This window comes from Aptenodytes forsteri, unplaced genomic scaffold (genome assembly GCF_000699145.1).
Source record: "Aptenodytes forsteri isolate BGI_AS27 unplaced genomic scaffold, ASM69914v1 Scaffold203, whole genome shotgun sequence".
NCBI classification, from domain to species: Eukaryota; Metazoa; Chordata; class Aves; order Sphenisciformes; family Spheniscidae; genus Aptenodytes; species Aptenodytes forsteri.
This window is the reverse complement of record NW_008794160.1, coordinates 476,238-483,210: the sequence shown is the minus strand read 5'-3', so window position 1 is coordinate 483,210 and position 6,973 is coordinate 476,238. Positions and strand designations below refer to the sequence as shown.

General features: G+C 51.0%; 1 long non-coding RNA gene across 1 annotated transcript; it reads right to left on the bottom strand.

Annotated features, from left to right (window-relative positions):
* Positions 1-169: 169 nt before the first annotated feature.
* Positions 170-6,663, bottom strand: LOC103900021. The gene is made up of 4 exons (XR_657639.2): positions 6,082-6,663; positions 5,442-5,619; positions 4,145-4,243; positions 170-782 (listed from the first exon to the last, which is right to left on the bottom strand). It is a non-coding gene; the product is annotated as an uncharacterized LOC103900021 (long non-coding RNA).
* Positions 6,664-6,973: the final 310 nt, after the last annotated feature.

Below are 6,973 nucleotides of genomic sequence, written 5' to 3'. Positions count from 1 at the left end.
CGCCGCGGCCTCGCTCACGGCCTCGGGGGCCGGGACGCACGCAGCGCCGCGGGGCGCAGGCGGGAGCCGGGCAGAGCCGAACCCCTCGTCCTCCCCCCATCCTCCCCAGACCCAGGGAACCGCAAACCCCGGTGACCCGCCAGCCGCAAGGAGTACGTACAGAACAGCTGGCCGTAATGACGTGTATTAGGTCTCACACCGCAGAGCTGGCACAGTGCCATGGAACAGCTTGTTTTAAGTCACCTCGTGACCCAGCCCGCTTGTTACCTGTGCGGCCAGTGCCGAAACCAAAGCTATGCTCTTCCAGCTGTGCCAGGAGCGCAGAAGCGCTAGAGTCGGCTCAAACGCTGAGGAAGAGGGAAGCCCACCATCCCTCATGGCTACAATCTGGTATTAGCTTTTTAGTCCTTTTACATACTGAGAAATAAGCCACTCTAGCTTGAGAATTAAGAGCTTGATCAGTCTTTCAGATACGTAGGCATTGGAGAGCCATGTCAGGCACACTCAGCTTCTTCCTTTTCCTTCTCTCCACAGGACATCCTGCCCACAGCGCAGAATTCCGTGTTTGGGCGTAGGTCAATATAATGAGCTATACAGTTAGACATAGCAAAAAAAGCAGAAATCATGCCTATGTCCCAGGCATCTTCATGGTCAAAACCATGCCTCTCCAGCTTCTGGAAATGCTCTTCAGTGATGTTATCAGCTTGACAGACTGCAAGAGCAAACTCCAGCATTGCCAGGTCCCGGTCACTCAGGTCAACCAGTTTCCAGTTCACAGTGACCTGTGAGAAGGCAGAAACCAGAGGTAGCACAAATGGACCCAGCAAACAGTCTAACTGGCTGACCACCTTCTTTGCCCCGCAAACCAAAGAGATGGCAGTACACAGGCTCTTACTCAGCACCTGAACCAGCCGTCCTGGCTACCATCAGACAAAAGACTCATCTATGTTACCGCCCTTCTCATCTTGGGGACTGTGGCAGTTTTGCTGAGCAGGCTATGGAAGAGTTCTTGAAATGGGACCCAATGCCACCAGGATGCTGCAGCTCCCCATTGGTAGCAAGTTCCTCCACAGACCAGATTAAAACAGCAAAGAATGTGGCCAGCAGGATGAATGCTCTGCAGGTCAACCATCCCTCCCCACATCTTGCTTGCAAGGTGGATGAGGATACACAGACCCCCACCTTGAGGTCCTACCCCCACTGGCTACTGGTCTGACTGCTCACCAATAAACCTAGTAAGCCAGGTATTGAGTTAGGGCCCCAAACATGTCAAAATTGCTCAAGATTGCTGGGAACCTCATAGATCAAAGGTTCAAAATACAGATTAAGGATCAAAACTTCAGGTGAGAAAGCAGACACATCAGAGGGCCATTCCCACCTCCCAAGGGACCATGCAAAGCAGGTGGGGTGCACACTGTTGTAACCCCACTGATGTGGTCAGCCAGCATTGGCTGCTTGGAATATATCCAACGAAGTGCTCCATGTCCAACCACACAGGTAGGGACATCTATTCACAACACTTGTAGCCACAATTATGAGCTCTTTCTCTGCCTTGCTGAGTCACCCTACAGGGACAGCAAAAGATTTGGCACACTTTGCTGTTAAAAATGTCCACCACAGCAAGTATCACTGGGGAAACAGGGAGGGGAGGGCTCCAGGTACAAGCTGCCTGCAGTACAGCCCAGGAGACAGAGCTTCAGAGGTCATGCAAGGAGACACTGCAACCAAAGCTCCTAGATAACAGGACAAGGGACAGTGGTTTTAAACTGAAAGATGGTAGGTTTATATTGGACATAAGGAGAAAATGTTTTACGATGAGGGTGGTGAGACACTGGAACAGGTTGTCCAGAGAAGTTGTGGATGTCCCACCCTTGAAGCATTCAAGGTCACGTTGGACGGGGCTTTGAGCACCCTGATCTAGTAAAAGATGTCCCTGCCCACGGCAGGGGGGGTGTTGGACTAGATGATCTTTAAAGGTCCCTTCCAACCCAAACCATTCTGTGATTCTATGACCATCCATGCGACAAATTTACCTGGATAGTTGCTCGTGAGGCACCTAATTAGGATGAGGGACATGAGATTTGGTCAACAGGGAAACAACAATTCTACATAACAGGAAAACTCAGAGGAGCAAAATTACTTGCTCACGGAGTAGGAAGCTCGGTTGGTACTTCTCTGTGTATGTCTCAGAGGCAAATGGCTAGGGAAGGTGTTGCCTGTTCTTCCTCCGATGCTTTATTGCTGCTTTTAGAGAAAACTGCAGTGTTCTAAAACCTGCTGAGCAGGTTTCAGCAAGTAAACGTTACTGGCAGCTTTTGAAGGCAGAAAGAAAAAACCAAAAGGAACAATGAAGTACCCTAGGACCGGGGCTTTGAGAACTTCTAGTGACCACCAGACAGACAAATCACAACTTCTACAGAGTGTCTAGCCCTGTCACTGCTCTAAAGAAGCTGTGGAAAAGAAGGCTGTGTTTTGTTATACTCTGAATCAATCCTAATCATTTTCACAAACAGCTTCACAACAGGACTGTGCACAGGATCTGAGGAACTTACCTGGCTGCATTATCAACACTCATGCTCTTTGCCTTTGCAATAATTAGCAGCAGGGTTTTTTCAAAACTACACTTCACAGGGAAGGTCAGGGTCCCTCCTCCTCCTCCCCACAAAAACTACTGCTTTACTGGACTTCGAAAATATTTCCATAAAACCAGTGTCCTCTAAGAGCATGAAAGACACTACTAAAACCTCCTGGGTAAAGAGGAGTCAGGAGAAGAGGCCTTCTTGCTCTGGTTCAGTGACAGAAGGTCGCAATGCTGTGATACTGCAGGAGGTATGCTGAAAAGGGTGGGATCCAAAACAGTCCTACTCTTCAAGTCAAAAAGGAAGCATGGGAATGAGAAGGGAAAAACAGACCCTTGTACAGCTAGGGACATGGCTTCACTCCAGCAGCACAAGCAGAGTAGAAAGCTTCAGAGACTGCATGTACCATGTGGGAGAGGCATAAGACTGCACTCCTCGCTGCCTCCAGATCTTGCTCAGACACTCCTCCCAAGCCCTCATCTCCTATAAGAAGGAGGAGCAGTCTACAATGCGCCAGCTTATTTTACAAAATCCTGGTTTTACTAATGTACCTTCACAGCAAAAGCAATGAGAACAGGCCCCTCAGTGCCCGGTACCACAGCAAGTATGAGGGAGGAACAGGCAGCCCTCAAACTGCGTTTCCTCAAAGGCTGGAGAGCTGTGCAGAGTTCCCTACAGCCATGCCCAGCGGCACTGCTGCAGCCAACCCTCCCTCATCTCCACACTGGGGCACCCAGAGGCTGCCTGCTGCACAGGCATCCCAGCGTGCAGCACGCACCTCGGTCCTCTCCCTGCTGCTGCAGGGCACAGTCACCCCCAGGTTCAAAGTCCCCGGTGCAGTGCATCAGGGCCCAGAGGGCACAGCCTCCCTCACACAAATTTTGCGCGCTGCTCTCGGGCAGCTCATCGCCAAGAACTGTTGTGAAGGAAGAACTGCAGGCAGGCTCAGCAAGGACCTGCCCCTCCCTTGGGAGCTGTTTTATGCTAGGCTTTGGCTGTGACCCCACCTGAGCCACGCTGTGGCTGCAGTGCCTGGCTGCATAACCCTGCTGGTCTGGAACCTGACTGACCCCCAGGCCGACTTTCTGGCTTGGTCTTGGATCTGCCTCGTCCCCATGGACTTGCCTGGGAAATCTAGACTCCCGGCTGGCCCTGGTCATCACTGCCAGGCCTACCCGGCTCGCCTTGCACTGGTAGTGTGGTGCTGCAGCCTTGCCCATGAAACCACTGCCTCTGCCTGTGGCCTTCCAGCACACTCGGCTCCCAGCTCATCTTCCCTTAGGCAGCAGCCCATCCTTTCTTTGTCGTGACACAGAGCACGGTGCAGCGAGGCAGCAGAGCTTGGCTTGAGAGCTGCTTTTTAACACAAGCTAAAGAGTATGAAGCTGTATGCAATACGAGTGAAGCTAGAAGCAGCTGCACAGTTCCAGCCTCTGCCAGCTGTTATTATGGTCTGGGAGAAGGCACGGTGAGGCAATACATCTGAGGATGTCAGAAATGTCGCTTCTAGCAACTTTTTGCATCTACAAAGGGAAGGGCAGTTTTGAGGTGGTTGTATGGTTTACCTGTGTCTTTGTTCATAATGCGTTGTATTAAGCAAAAAGAGCTCTGAATTCAACAGGTCAGTGAGACATGGCTTTCAACACACTGGGCAGAAATCCAGTCTGTTCAAGGAAAAAGAAAAACAAGTCAAGAACTGTAACTTAACACAGAGCACAGAGGGCGACATGAATGCACTAGGCTTAGAGAACAATTTGTTAGCACAGCAGTGCTGGGGAACCTCTGCAGATCCATTCTCTTGCCCTTTGAGCCCATTTATACCTATGGCTGAACATGTAATGATGTGGTTCTTAATTAGGGGTTGCTGCAGTTTCATAGCATGACTGATTGCACCGCTCACTTCAGCCACAGCAGTAATGACCACCATCATATCGGCAAGCCCCTTTCCAAACTGAGAGGCTGTCTCCGCTTGGCCTCCCTACACAGATGCTGCTATGCCCATTCGACCGTCCTAAACCTTCTGTAACTCTCCCCTTCGTTCCTTCTCCCTGCGGGCAAGACCGGGCCCACCCAATCCGAACAGCAAGTCATTTGAGGTGCCGGCACACAGTGGATGTATATGCTGGCACAATGATGCTGCTCTACTTCTCTCCCCGTTCTGCCCCCGATAACTGCCAATGCCCAGCCCATCTCTGTGATGGCGTGCAGGGCTGCCTTTCCCAGAGAATCGCTTGCTGCCTCTCACGTGCAGGATCAGCTGATGCAGCACCCACCCGTGCCTGGGTCCCAGCAGTCAGCATTTATCAGCAGGGGTTCAGCCTCAGTGCCTGGCTGCCCACTGCAGTTCTAAACAGTCTGGGTTCGCTGTGGTTGTGCTTCATCAGCTTAGCAACTGCTGTTCTTCAGGGTGTTTATAGAAAAGGAGTAGCCCAGGTGTCACAGACCCCTCTGGCAACCTCCTTCCACTGCCACACAATTGCCTGTGCCTTCCTCCTGTCTCACCTGTCTGTTTACTGTTAGTTAACCAAGGGGAGGCTCTTCCCTCTTCATCCACAACCCATGAGTTTACTTAGGAACCTCTGGCAACAGAGGTTGGCAGCACTGTTTGGATACCCAAGTCTGCTAGGTTGATTGGATCCTATATGTAGGTCTTTGCTGACCCCTTCAGTGCACTGACACGCAGGGGTTTGTGTCACAGCATGTGAAATTTGAGTTGGCTCTTCCTCTGTACATCATATTTACCCTCAAGTCTGCGGACTCCTTTCATTACTACACAAACTTCACCAGGGCCACTGCAACGGCAGCAGAGCACAGATTCAACAGGCTGGCAGGAAGGATAGGGAGGGATGGACTGACACTCACCTGAGAGGAAGCTCTTGGAAGAGAGAAGTCTGCACAGAGCTGTGGCTGGTGGAGTGTTTTAGCCATCAGGAAGGACTGTGTGGCATTCCTTCTCCGCAACAGCAAGGAAGGAAACTCTTGTCCAGTTCCCTCTTTTTCCCCTTATACACAGTTCTGCATTAAGCCTACTGTTCTGCCACTGTGCAGCCCGTTTAGTTTTGGAGAAAAAAAAGTCAAAGCTCAAAAGCAGAAATACCCCCTGAGCCTTTTAATATTGTCATGAAAACAGCTCCTCCCATTTTTTCTCCATTAAAAGTGTTAAAAACACTCCTAATAGTGTCTCAAGTAAACACAGATGCTCTCCCAGAAAAACAAATACATGCCAGTGTTCCAGCTAAGCCCGTGCACAAGACACCATCTGAAACAACCCACTAATCTCATGGAACCAGGGAGACTTACAATTCTGCCAACACACTGCAGGATTTCCAGCAAAATCCCCATCCTGTAAACTGGAAGGAGCTTTGCAAGAAGTGCTGCCCACCTCAATCTCCCATCAGATTTGTTAGACGTAACTGGACCAGAACTGCTCTCTCAGGGTTTATGACCTACTCGGACTTTGGACCCTTTCCACTGACAGAGTTTTGCAGAAGAACTCCTTTACCTTCATTCCTATTTCCTCCGTAAGGTCCACAATGTCATACGGCATGTCCTTCTTATTGGGTACCAGGTACTGCCCAACAGGTCTTGCAGCGCTCTCTTCCCTGGTGCTGTATGCCACCGGGGGCCACCTCTGGAGTCCCCCTGAGGCTAGGAGAGGCAGAAGCTGAGGAGAAAGGAGAGAGGAGACTTTGTTATTTGGAAGGACACATACCATCTCGGCAGCCTGGGGAGGGAGGACTTTTCCTCAGCTACTCCTGCTTTTCTGACAGGACTCGGGCACCTCTGTCGCTGTAAGCCACTTGCTGCTCCATTAGCGGGGCAGTCGGTGCTCTGGGAAAGGAAACACAAGTCCCATTCCTGGCTGTAGCCCTAAGCTGCTGTGTGGGCATCTGGCAAGCATCACCTCCCCTCGTCCCCCTCCTGTGCACCATCTCAGCTGCAGGCTACGGCTGCTGCTCCTTGCAGTCCTCACCAGCCATGGATCAGCCCATCTGCACCAATGCTGAACCTGCGGCATCTCCCAAGCTTAAAAGGTGTTTCCTGCCAATCTGCACACAGCAACATCACGTGGATATCCAGCAGTGGCCCTAACAGATACCCTTCAACAAAGGAGCACGAAGAATAAATTCAAGGCCCTTTTTTTCTGCCAATCAGCCTTCCTTCAGGCAAAGCCACCTTCCCTCCTGCAGAACAATCAGTGGCACCAGAATCAGGCCTTCTGGAGGCCTGAAGCAAACAGCATTGTTACACCGGAACCACTGGAAAGGGTTTGGTACTGAGAAGACTGTATCACCCTTTGTAATGCTCCATTACTGTAAGAAGTTGTGGTCTTGCAGCATCTAGGCTATAGGCCTCGTTAGTTCTTGAACTGTGTCGCAAAGGGCTTTACAAAA